General features: G+C 45.3%; 1 protein-coding gene and 1 long non-coding RNA gene across 3 annotated transcripts in view; one reads left to right on the top strand and one right to left on the bottom strand.

Moving 5' to 3' along the window:
* Positions 1 to 3,844, bottom strand: part of LOC307191283 — a 131,270-nt gene extending 127,426 nt beyond the window's left edge. For both annotated transcript variants that reach the window (XR_013829679.1, XR_013829680.1), the window contains exon 1: positions 3,663 to 3,844. This is a non-coding gene — a long non-coding RNA (uncharacterized lncRNA). The remainder of the gene's footprint in view (positions 1 to 3,662) is intronic.
* Positions 3,845 to 10,319: 6,475 nt separating this feature from the next.
* TCAF1 (TRPM8 channel associated factor 1) overlaps positions 10,320 to 12,507 on the top strand; it is a 91,725-nt gene continuing 89,537 nt past the window's right edge. Inside the window, exon 1 of the mRNA XM_079930982.1 lies at positions 10,320 to 11,728. The gene's annotated coding sequence lies outside the window, so the exon portion shown is untranslated. The remainder of the gene's footprint in view (positions 11,729 to 12,507) is intronic.

Genomic DNA, 12,507 nt, shown 5'->3' with positions numbered 1-12,507 from the left:
GCGTCAAGGATGAGAGGACAGATGGAAAGGTCCGTGGGTGCGGGTGGGGAGGAAGGCAGTCTCTGAGCACTCGCGTGGTTGGAGTCTCGGATCTTTGTAAATGTGTGGAACGTAGGAAGGTGTGTCTCTGGGTTAGAGACTGTGAGCCCAAAGTGGGCAAAAGTTTTCTTGACGATTATCTGTTTCTGTTGTACTCCACGTGTGTTACTCTTGCGCCTTATTTCTCATCTCAGAATTTCACAGTCCTGACATATCCCTTTTTTCCCCCTAAGGCATGAAAACTGAGGTCCAGAGAAGAAAACAGACAGCATCACATAAGGAATTAAGGATGGAGCACAGGCAGGAGTTCCCAAGTTTGCTACCTTCCATCTGCTCTTTCTGCTACGTAACCCCTGGAGCCGAATATACGCACCCCCCGTTTACACATGTTGGAGGGACTGGAGATGGCAAGCCGCCACGCAGCACTAATACATGTGGCATGCAGACCCGGGTGCAGTCTCCACTCACGATGGCAGATGTGGACGCAGCTCTCCTCTCCCGTCTACTTTTGCCATCTCACTTTCTTCCTATCCTCCCGTCAAGTCCTTCTCCTCTTTTGAAAATCAAAATTGCATTTTACATATGATTCCCTAACAACCTAATTTAGGTTGTTAATTCTAATAATTCTAACACATATATTTTGTTTTTATATAGAATAAAAGGATTTATCTAGTCTTCCTTATAAAGGGTTGTATAAATTGAAGAAATATACTTTCTGCACATTAATTTGTATGTTCAAAGTGAGATATTAGAAACCAACGGTACAATGTTCCTACATATGAACTGTTCTAGACTGAAGCAGACTAAAGAGATAATGACAATTAAATGCAACACCTGTTGCCATTTTACATATTCCTTTGTCTTTTACATTTCTAATAAAATGATAGTTGGTTTTCTCTACATTTTAAAGTATCCAATATCAAAAGAAACTACTGTCTTCTAGGCAGAGGAGTGAATCATGATGGAGTCACTATTGCCTGGGCATATGTAAATTTAACCATCTGAAATATAGGCCTTAATCGTCTTGCCATCTTTGTTGAGTTTTTCACATAGAAAATAACACAAGCAGTTGAATTTTACATTTAATTTGGAAGCCTAATTGTAGTTAAATTTTCTTCAGAGATATTGCTCTGAAATTCAACTTTCAATAAAAAGTCTAATTGAAGTGTTTGCATATAGAATAACACTTAAGGTGTGGAGTATAAATTGATCATAAATGAAGCAAGTGTTCATAACAAGAAAAACTCACAAACTCCCATATTTTCTTGTAAAGCAAGAGCCAAGTGCTTTATAGGACCTAATACAGGTAGATTTGCACAGATAGAGATGCACTTCATTTTGTCATCAAGATGCATGCAAAACCATTTGCAGCCACAGATTCTAGGTAATTCCATTTAGAAGCATAGGTAGTGCCAAATCCTTCAGAGGAGATAATGGAATCTCCAAAGGTCAGGGAGGTTGTGTGATCAATAATGAATTGGGCCAGTCTCTGATCCAAATGCCCGACATCTATTTAACAAAATCATCCAAATGACTATTAAGACACTTTGTTTAACTTCAGTACTAAAGTGAAATCCCTACAGGAGAGTAAAGTCTGTGATCTCATGCCCATCCAGTCTTCATGAATAACAAAATTTGAGATGTCCTTTCCACCTGAATCCTCCCCCAGCCAAGGTGGGGTTTGCTGCATCTCAGTCCTCTCTGCCTTTAGAAGCAAAGAGCCACCATCAGTTCAACCTGTCACCTTGTCCATCATACTCTGAGACTTAAGCTTGGGTCTAAGATGCAGTCTCAGCCGTTCTATCTTGAGTCTCATATTTCTTCCTGGCTTTGCTTTCCTCCTCTTCCATTTCAATTATACATTAGTAAAAAGAACCCCAAATGGCTCTGAGCCTGGTTATGCCAGTGAGTCAGTCAGTTGTGTTTTACTCTAAATGCCTCCTGTCTGTGCCTTAGCTGAACCAGGTCACATTTTTAGGGACTTTATTACTGCCTTACAGAAAACTCTGTATAACCTCATTGCATAATTAGAATTTTTTGCCCATTGCCTGACAGACAGTCAGAAATCTGGTATACATTTTCTCAGTCCTCTCTATTTTAGAGATCTGTATTCTGACTTACATACGATCTCATTTCTTTAGCATTTCTTCTTATCTCAGAACACTTCTGTGGAGAGCGGGAATTCTGAAATTTTGCTGTATTGTGACTTTGTTTCTGGGATCTTTGAGTAAAGAGTACTCACAGAATTGTAGATCTTAGCACTGAGAGGCCTTCAGAGATGATGTGGTCCTGCTCCTGACTTCAGGTAAGATCTTACTAGCCCCACCTGAAGCCAAGACAGCTCAAGAGACCTGCCTAGGGTCTCATAGAACAGATGGGGGATCAAAGGCAGAAGGAAGTTAGGATTTACCCAATAAAATTAGGACATTTAGGGGACTTGTCTGGTGGCACAGTGGTTAAGAATCCGCCTGCCAATGCAGGGGACATGGGTTCGAGCCCTGGTCCGGGAAGATCCCACATGCCAAGGAGCAACTAAGCCCGTGCGCCACAACTACTGAGCCTGCGCTCTAGAGCTTGCAAGCTCTACTTGAAGCCCGCGCACCTAGAGCCCGTGCTCTGCAACAAAAAGTAGCCCCTGCTCGCCGCACAACTAGAGAAAGCCCGAGCACAGCAACGAAGACCCGAACACAGCCAAAACTAACTAAATAAAAATTTTTTAAAAATTAGGACACTTGGTCACTTCCATTGTATGCAAGTGTCTGTGGTTCTTGGTGTCAAACCCTCAACTTCCTAAGAACCAAGGGCATTTCTATACAAAAACTATGCTTGTTCACTGCTGTCCCCAAAGGCCAGTTACAATTAGATGCTTCCTCCAGACTTAGCTATAAAAGGAACAATAATTACGATAATAACAGGTTAATGCCATTTTTCGATTTTCCTACTGGTTTTCTTTCTAGTTCTGAGAATTGCAAAATGAGAGCGAGGGATGTATTTCAAGCTGGAAAAGTGACAAAGGAAGAGGGAACAGAAACAAATCCTCACCAAGAAATAAAAGACAAGTAAAGGACAAAGTGAGCTTCGGTGCCTCTCGGGACAAATCCCCGCTCGGGGCAGAAGACCCGGCCCGAGGGAGCGAGCTGGAGGGCAAAGGGGCGGCAAAGAGTGACCTTCATTTTCAATCCAGCTGGGCTGCTGGGAGACAGAAGCAAAACCTCCGCCGCAGAGCAGCAGCAGGAACAGGACACATTAGACACAGAACATATCACTGTGTGCCTGGAATTTCCACTCGCTTCATTCTCCTACCAGGCGCACAGCAACACGGCAAACAAGACTGGCCTGCTCACGGGTAAGCGTCCTCGGCACCGGCACCCGCTGCTCCCAAGAAAACCGAGGTCTGACTCCAGAGCCCCACAGCATGACTTCGTTTGGACAGAGCCTCTCTGGGGAGGCAGAGGCGGCGGCTACATCCCCATCACACCTCACTGCACAGCTTCACAAATGTCCCCTTGAAGTATCTGGGCCGTTTTTAACCAATGCTCTGCCCCAGAAGTGTCACCAGGTTAAGCTCATTTACTATTTCCTGGCAATAAAAATAAAATCTGGGTAATAAAATAAGGTCTAACCTTTTTTTTTCCTTTGTACTTAGTCGGGTTTCCCTTGCTCACAGGGGTCTACGTGCTGAGGCCTCGCACCCGGCTCTTCCGACCGGAGTTCCTAGGGCGGAATGACTGCCGCCGGCACCTCGCCTCTGGCGGGCGTGTTGCAGAAGTGAGGCGAACGACACTGCATCCAAGATGGTGACCGGGGCCCGTGTGCAGAGAGGCTGCACGTGACGGCGTCATCCAAGATGGCGACCGGGGGCTGTGTGTAGAGAGGCTGCACGTGACGGCGTCATCCAAGATGGCGACCGGGGGCTGTGTGTAGAGAGGCTACATGTGACGGTGTCATCCAAGATGGCGGCAGCGGGCGTGTGCAGAGAGGCTGCACAGGACGCTGCAATTAAAGATGGCGGCAGTGGGCGTGTGCAGAGATTGCTGTGCCCGGCACTGTCATCTGCAGTCGTGAGCAGCAGATATATCAACCGCAAATCTGATTTTAAGCTAGTAACTCTTCCTAACGTCCCCATACACTAGCTTATATTTCAAAATACGCCTCTCTCTCGTTTTAGGCTCTACATGTGTTGGACTCTGGGAAGGAGAGAAAGTAGAGAAAAGCCCATTAGGCCACACATGTTTCAAACTATACCAAAACGGATTTCAATCAACATGTGGAAATACTACATAATGTTTAGAAAAGAAGATATTCAGTCCATTGGAAGTCCAGATGGATACATTTATGTTGAGCTGAAATATATCAAACATTTCTAGAGGATAATTTGGCAGTATGTATCAAAAATCTTCTAAAGGCTGTGTCTTTGGGCTCATTACTTCTGCTTCAAGGAATCCATCCTATAATCAGAATGCAGATCAAGATGTAAGTAAAACAGATGTTTTTAACCAGACGCTTTTGACTAGCAAATTTCTGGAATAACCTAATTTCAAAATGGAAAATAATTAAGTATAATTTCAGTAAATGAGTTGAACTGTTATACAGCTATTAAAAGAATATGTTTAAAGAATATTTAATGACATGGTAAAATGTCCAAAATATAAATCATGGCAAAAAGAATACAACATAGAACTGTACACAATACACACGATAATTTCAAGTTTATAAATATCTGAATATACATAAATCTAAGATAGATACCTATATAGATATAGATAAATTAAAATTGATTAGAATGTTAACCACAATTATCTCTAATATTGGGAATGCATATATAGGTGACAAATATTTTTGTTCGCTGATTTTTGGTATTGTCCCAATTTTCTGTAATGAACATGTGGTAGTTTTATAATCATGAAAAATATGTTATTTTAGTATTTTATAAATAAACCAAAATATTGACAAAGCTTTATTCATGTCTAGATTCTATAAAGTTAACATAGCTTTGGTAGTAAACCTGGCAAAGTTAGAACAAGAAAACAAACCCATAGACCAATTTGTCCCCAGTTGGTATTCCACAGAACTCTGTCCCTAGATATCCCAGAAAAAAAGTTTCATTTCTAAATAAATATAAATAGCTTAATAAATGTATAACAGCTTAATGAAAACAGAATTTACTATAACCAAGTACATACATTCCTCCAATGTAAGAAGTTAAAATCTAGAAATCTACTGGATCACTAAGAAAGAAAAGAGAAAAAGTTCAATAAGATGCTTCACCCATTCCAGATTTTATATATTTGGGTACACTAAGAAATAAAAAGATATTTCCTTAACCTGATAAATATTATATCAATTTTAAATCAATAACTAATATCATTCTTGATAGTTTCTTTAAAAAAAATCAGTAGCATTCCTTCAGACTAGCAATGACCAGTCAGAAAATGTAATGAAACCACACACACACACACACACACACACACACACACACACACACTATTTTAGTTGGGAAAAAAGCAGGATATAAATAGGATTTATACCCTGAAGCCAAACCCTCACATAATCACAGTGTTTGCATACCCAGGTTTGGGTTTGACCTCTTCAGCCCTGCTGCACCTGCCATTGGAAGTGCATCAGTCACATTGGTAGGTTGCACCATTTCTAAGGGATTGTTTTTTAGTTAATCCACATGGGTATCTAACTTAGTGAGGACGTTAATTTTTCTATCCATAAGCAAATCAAAACATAGAGGTTTGGGGTTTTGTTCTGTTTTGGGCAACAGCAGAGATTGAGGGCAGAGGATACCTTCTAGATAAAGATATCCTCTGAGGGCAGAGGATACCTTCTAGATAAAGAGGGTCACTATGAGCATGGATTGACCATTACTAGACCAGACATGGAGACCCTAGAGTGTGATGGGTTCGGGGAAGACCTTGCAGTTAACTTAAGGGTTGTGGGTGGGTTGAGAAAACAGGCTTCCCTTACATCCAAGGGTCTGTTTGAGTCTCCTGCCTTTCAGAACACACAAGTCTAGGTCAGCTTCCAGCCGCTCTGGGACTTGCTGACCTAGTATTCAGGCCCTGGTTTAAGGGGATGAGGGTAGAGCAGCTGGCTAGCTCAAGATGGATGGATGGGCTGGGAGGCTTCCCCTGCCCCAAGCTCTGCTGAGGCAGACCCCTAGTGTCTTCAGGATCTGGGAGCTTTCTCCAGTAATGGCCAGCCTAAATCTGACTTGCCCAGGGTCACATGCCTAAAATCCAGGCCCTGAATCTGAGGGAATGGAGGCCTGGGAAGAAGCTAGCTAGAGGAAAATGAGTGGATTTGGAGGCTCCCATGCCCCCAGGCTCTGGTAGTGCCATCATCAGTAACTTCTATAAGCCAAGGAGTGTCTGAGAGTGCCTCCCCAAGAGTGTCCCAGTCTGAGCCTGGACCAAAAAAAGTGTCAAGACTTTTTTTGTTGTTTTTGGATCCTGCTTTAAAATAGATTGTTTTTCTTCCCTTAGAAGGATGTTAGGTTATTTTTTTTTCTTTCTTCAAAACACCTTATTTGAATTTCTAAATGGGATTTAAAGAGAGACAGACAGACAGAGAGCAAGAGAAAGAGACTGCGGATTTAGGGTAGAGAGACTATTTATTTGAGAGACTAGGAGAAAAATTTGAGAGACTAGGAGAGACTAGGAGAAAAATAAAACTTTTTTAAGTTAATGTAAAAAGTGTGATCACTTGAGAATTCTATAAAATAAAATAGATGAAATCTTTCCAGAAACGTGTTGCTTAGCATAAATGCTTACTTCTGTTAGACGGCAGCTGTAGGAATCTCCAAGTAGAGATAGCAGAAGGAGGCCAGATCACAAAATTCCCTTCCATCAATATGTAATGAAATTAATTTAAAGAAAGGTGTAAGAGCTCAAAAGAAATATTTCTTATCGTACAGCAAAGAAGGAATGGGGGCACAACCCCATTTCATAAACTTCTGAAAGTGAATATAATTTAATAATAAATGCATGGGCCTTGCTATATACCAGGCTCTCTTCTAGCCATGTCTTATATAAAAATGGGTATTTGAAGCCAGCTTCCAGATCCTGCCTCTACAAAAAATTAGATTTTGGTTCATCCTAGAATAATGTTTAAACACTACCCTCACTCATGTTGCTAACAGCCCCAGCAGAGGCTGAGAAATTGTACTGAGGGAAGAAGGTGAGTGTATAAAATGCTAAGAATTCTCACTGCTATCATCCAGTCCTGAGACAGTGGAATGACATGGTGAGTAGCCCTGGAAAAAGTCAGAGTACAATCTTTCACGTGTAGAAACTTCTCTCTACCTCCATCATGGTCTTGGCAGAGAACAGGGAAACCTGCAGCACTCATGGTTTCCCAGGGTTCAAAAGTATCATGCCATCAGTAGAGGACACACCCAGCCCAGTGGAGAAAACCCTGGTGCAGAACACTTAACATTATTTCAGATGTTCTTGTTGTAGAGAAACATTTACCTGAGCAATTCTTCATCTTCTTTGTTTAATTCAAGTTAGCTTAAAAGTAATACTGTCGGGCTTCCCTGGTGGCGCAGTGGTTGGGAGTCCGCCTGCCGATGCAGGGGACATGGGTTTGTGCCCCTGTCTGGGAACATACCACATGCCGCGGAGCGGCTGGGTCCGTGAGCCATGGCCACTGAGCCTGCGCGTCCGGAGCCTGTGCTCCACAACGGGAGAAGCCACAGCAGTGAGAGGCCCGCGTACTGCAAAAAAAAAAAAAAAAAAAAAAGTAATACTGTCATGGAATGAACGTGTCCCCCAGAATTCATATGTTGAAATCTTAAACGCTAATGTGATGGAGGTCATTAGGTCATGAGGTTGAAGCCCTCAAGAATGGGATTAGTGCCCTAGCAAGTGGATGAAGAAATCTGAGCTCTCTTTCTCTGCCATGTGAGAACATCAAGAAGACACCATCTATGAACCAGGAAGAGGGTTCTTGCCTGACACCAAATCTGCTGGCAACTTGATCATGGATTTCCCAGCCTCCAGTACTGTGAGAAATAAATATTTCTTGTTTAATTCACCCAGTCTATATTTTTGTTGTAACAGCCCAAACTATCTAAGACAGATACCTTTTAAATTAAATAGTATGTACAGTATGGTCCTCTTTATGTTTTTCCTTTTTTCCCCATCTATTTATGCATTGTATTGCTTTCATAAAAATGAGGAAGTCATTATCCTAAAAAAAAAAAAGAGATAGCACTTAACTTTTCTTTTTAAAAAAATTCTCCAGCTTAATCAATCTTCCTCCAGTTTCTTCCTGTCCTCCCACTGTTCCTAATTTGATTATATTTATTTCTCAGTGAAGTTCCTACTTAAGACTGAGCAAACTTGATTTCCAAACACAAAATATTCCAAGCTTGAGCTTTAAAAATTTTCTTCTTTGCGTTGGTGTTTGTAATAATTCCATTTTAAACATCTATTTTAGTCCCTATAAAAGTCCACAGGGAGGGACGTATGAGGAGATGAGGAAAAAAATGGGGAGAGAAGGAAGCAACCATAAAGACTCTCCTGTAGCAGATTCCCTTGGGGTTTTATCCCAGACTAGGGTGAAGAGTTAACAACCAGTGTACTGAAATCTCCCCCTTCCACACTGGAAGTCCGTTTGCTGTACAACATAGATCTCTAATGGGTGGTGAGGAGAAAAAAAGCACGAGGAAACACGTGGAGTAAGGCCTGTCCTGAGTTCACCCTTTGCTTCTGTGAATAAACAGGAGCCCCTGTGAGGGGCTTGTATTCAGGAGTTAACAGGAGTGACCAGCAGCAGAGCCATGTAGAGGCTGGGAGCAGTGTGGGGGGCACGGGGGGTGTACATAGTGCTGGTCAGCAAGTTCCGAGTGAATAACCCAGGAGAAGGGGGGGGCCGTATTAGAGTTCTCCAGAGAAACAGAACCAACAGGATAGATGGATGAATAGATAGATAGATAGGGAGAGATCTATTGATATTATCAGGAATTGGCTCCCACAATTATGGAGGCTGGCAAGTCTCAAAATCTGCAGGGATTGTCTGCAAGCTGCAGGCCCAGGAAAGCAGATGGTGCAACGCCAGTCGGAAGGTCAACAGGCACAACACTCAGGAAGAACCCATGGTTCAGCTGGAGTTTGCGGGCAGGACAAAAGGCCACGTCCCAGTTTGAAGGCAGGAAGAATTCCCTCTTACTCAGGGGAGGGTCAGCCTTTGTGTTCATAGCACGACCTCTGCTCCCTTCTCCCATACCTCCTTTCCTCGAAACCCCGGCATGTCATGAGTCCCCTCACTTCCCTGCAAAGTCTGATCTCCCTCAGAGCTACCCTACCAGGCCTGACCTGGGATTGGAGGGCAGACAATGGGGTTCACTTCTCAGAGGTTTCCAGAAGTGAGCAACCCGGCAACCCAGGCACAGAGGGGTAGTTTCTGACTACAAAGTCCTTTGAAGGTGAAGGGAAAAGCCAATGTTTGTGCAGTTGAGTGGGGCATCCTGGGGGACCGGGTGGATGCAGGTGGGTGTCGAGGGATTGCAGACTGAGTGTTGCTAAAAGACCCGGGTTCCTTGGCCTTGAGCTCTCTCTCTCGTTCTCTCCGCCAAGACAGCTGCGTTTCTCTCTTGCCATATCCCTCCTCCTCTCAAAAACTTGACAGTCAGAAGGCAAGCACATGCCTGCCTGCCTGCCCGCCCACACTCTCTTCCCAGACAGCAGTAGAGCCCACCATTTTCAGCTGGGGTTGTTTTCGCTGTGCAACTGGTCACAGAGTTCCAGAGCTAAAACATCTCCTCCAGGTTCCACCTTTATCAAAAAAGGAATACTGAAACACAGGCAGCCGAAAGGGTGAGCACAGGTGGAGACGCAGCACGCCCTTGACATTCAGATGTCTAATTAGGCTCCAGTGGTTTCAGTACAAAATCCCTGAGGCCAAGATCACCGGCCCAGTCCTTTAGGTCCTTTAGGCTTTGCTGTGAGAGAGAGAGAGTGTGTGTGTGTGTGTGTGTTGGGGGCTGGCAGGAGACAAGGCCAGTGCAGCCTGTGAACCTCCTCCAGCCTGCAAACACAAGCAGACTACGTGGACTTCAGCCAGCAAATTCCCTGCCAGTGGGGACAGCTCCTCTCCTCCCCCTGCTGCCTCCCCCCACCCCCGGGCCCCTCGCCCCTCCTCCTCTGACGTCACCGACATGCTCTTTGCAGACTGGCTCTGGGCCTGGGGAGGAGAGTCTGGCCTTGGGGCGGGCCTGGAGAAGAAAGGAGGGAGAGAGGAGACCACGAAGACTGGGAACTTGCCTGACAGCCCCTGGGAGTCTAGAACGTCCTTCTCACACATGTCACATGTGTGCCAACAACTCTGAGAAGCAGCAGACTTTTCAGCAGCAGTAGAACAATGCAAGTGCTCTGGTGAGAAGATGTTCTACCCACAACACTTCCTACCTGTAAAAAACTAAATTATCTGGGGGACAAAGATGAACAATGTAAAAGGGACAAGAGGAACAGAAAGACCGAAGGAAATGAGCATAAAAAGGGCAGTAGATTTAGAACTGAGGGAGGCCTGCTGGGTCCAGGACATAAAGGAACTAACAGGTCAAACTCACCCAGAAACAAATGAAAGAGGAGAAGCAGAGAATGGGATGTGATGACAGAAACAGAGATCCAAGGGATGAGACTGTTGGCTTTGCAGACAGAGCAAGGGGCCCAAGCCAAAGAATTCGGGCAGCCTCCTGAAGCCGGAAAAGGCAAGGAAATGGATTCTCCCCTAGAGCCTCCAGAAGGAACTGGGAGCCCTGCCTACACCCTGATGTACCCCGTGAGATGCTCACTCGCTGGACTTCTGACCCACAGAGCTGCAGGACAGCAAATGTGATGTTTCAAGGCACCAAGTTCGTGGTCCTTTGTCAGGGCACCCACAGAAAGGAATGCACTCGCCAGCTGGTAAGCAGATGTGGCAGTGGCTTCAGGGTCCAGGCTTTCAATAGCTACACCTTTCTGTCTCTCCCTCATGCCCAATATCTGTCACCTATTTGTTGGTCAGCAAAACATTTTAACACCTTCCTGTTTTCTTTGGTTTATAGAACAATACATGTGATATTTTTTAAAAATTCAGCGGTTATGAAGTATCAATAGCCAACTTCTTCATTCTTAGCCCTTCGCCCTATATAAGCACCGTGAGATCGTCTTCTCTTATATAAGCATGTAACCATACCCTCCATTTTAAGGCAACTTCATTCTTTTAATTCAAAATATGTCTAGGACCCATAGACTTAACTCGTCCTTGGAAATAATTGTGCATTATACTATATGAAAATATATTATTATTTTCAACCGTTCACTTGTTCATAGTCTGACGGATTTCTTTTTCGACAAATGGCCCTCCTGCACTCCCAGCGCAGGGGCTGGGGTCTGCATCCTGGATTTAAGGCGGATTTAAGGCTGCATCTTCGTGCAAAAACTGACACAAAGCGGGGCCTCTGCAATTGGGGCGGCCGGCCAGGCTCCGCCCCCACCAGCGCGGCCACCAGTCAGATCCCGGAACCGCCCCCCTCTTAGCCACCCCCAACCCCCGTCCTTTCTACGTCCCAGTCCTCAGTCAGCCGCCCAGTCCCTTTTCGCCTGAGGAACTCCTGCCCCTTGGGAACCGCCGCCGCCCCCGCCTAGCTGGTGTTCTTTGCCCCCAACCCGCGCTGCAGGGAATAGCGGGGCTAAGGGTGAGTGTGGGCCCGCGATGGGTTCTGGACAGGAGAGGCCTGGCGATGACACAGGCCACGGTCCGCAGCGCGGGTGGCCGGGCGGGGAGACGGGCGACGTGGGCGATGCGGATGCCCGGGACTTGCGTTTGTGTGGGGTCCGGGAGGCGTGAGGGCTGCCGTGGGGCCTCTGCGGTACCCAAGGGGAGGCAGCAGGTGAGTGCCACAGAGGATTGCTTGCTGTTTATTTCTCGGCTCCTTATCTGGTGTCTCCCTGCAGCTCCATCTCTGTTCCCTTCTTGCTTCGTTGTTACTCACCGTTGCTGGTCTGGAGGCGCGGGACCCCCTGTTTTCTGGTGCTTTTTTGTGCTCCGCTGGGAGCCGTCGAGATTTCAGCTGAAAGGAACCGTGGAGGCGATGTCATTTCACCTCCCAGGGACTTGCTCTTGAATTCTTTGCGGGTGGCTTGCTTCTGCAGAGCGCGCAAGGTGAAAGTGCTTTCCTCCCCAAGTGCTCTACGCGCCCTCAGGCTCTGAGTGTGTCTGCGGTGGGGGAGTGAGGGGCAAGGTGCGGGAGAGTGGGTGCGGGGCGTCGGGCGGACTCTTCAGAATGCAGTGCCTTTGGCCTGAGGCAGTCAGGGTTGGATTGAACGGTTCCCAGGTAAACAGACCCGAGCTGGCCACTGACTTGGCTCAACCTGAAATGGAGGGAGAAGGCCTTATGTATAGGAGAAAAAAATTTACGAATCAGTTAATCATGGAAACTTCTTGGAGGACGTGCAGGTCTAACTAGACATAAAG

This window comes from Stenella coeruleoalba (genome assembly GCF_951394435.1).
Source record: "Stenella coeruleoalba genome assembly, chromosome: 9".
Classification (NCBI taxonomy): domain Eukaryota; kingdom Metazoa; phylum Chordata; class Mammalia; order Artiodactyla; family Delphinidae; genus Stenella; species Stenella coeruleoalba.
Note: the sequence above shows the minus strand (reverse complement) of the source record. Positions and strands in the feature narration are given on the sequence as shown.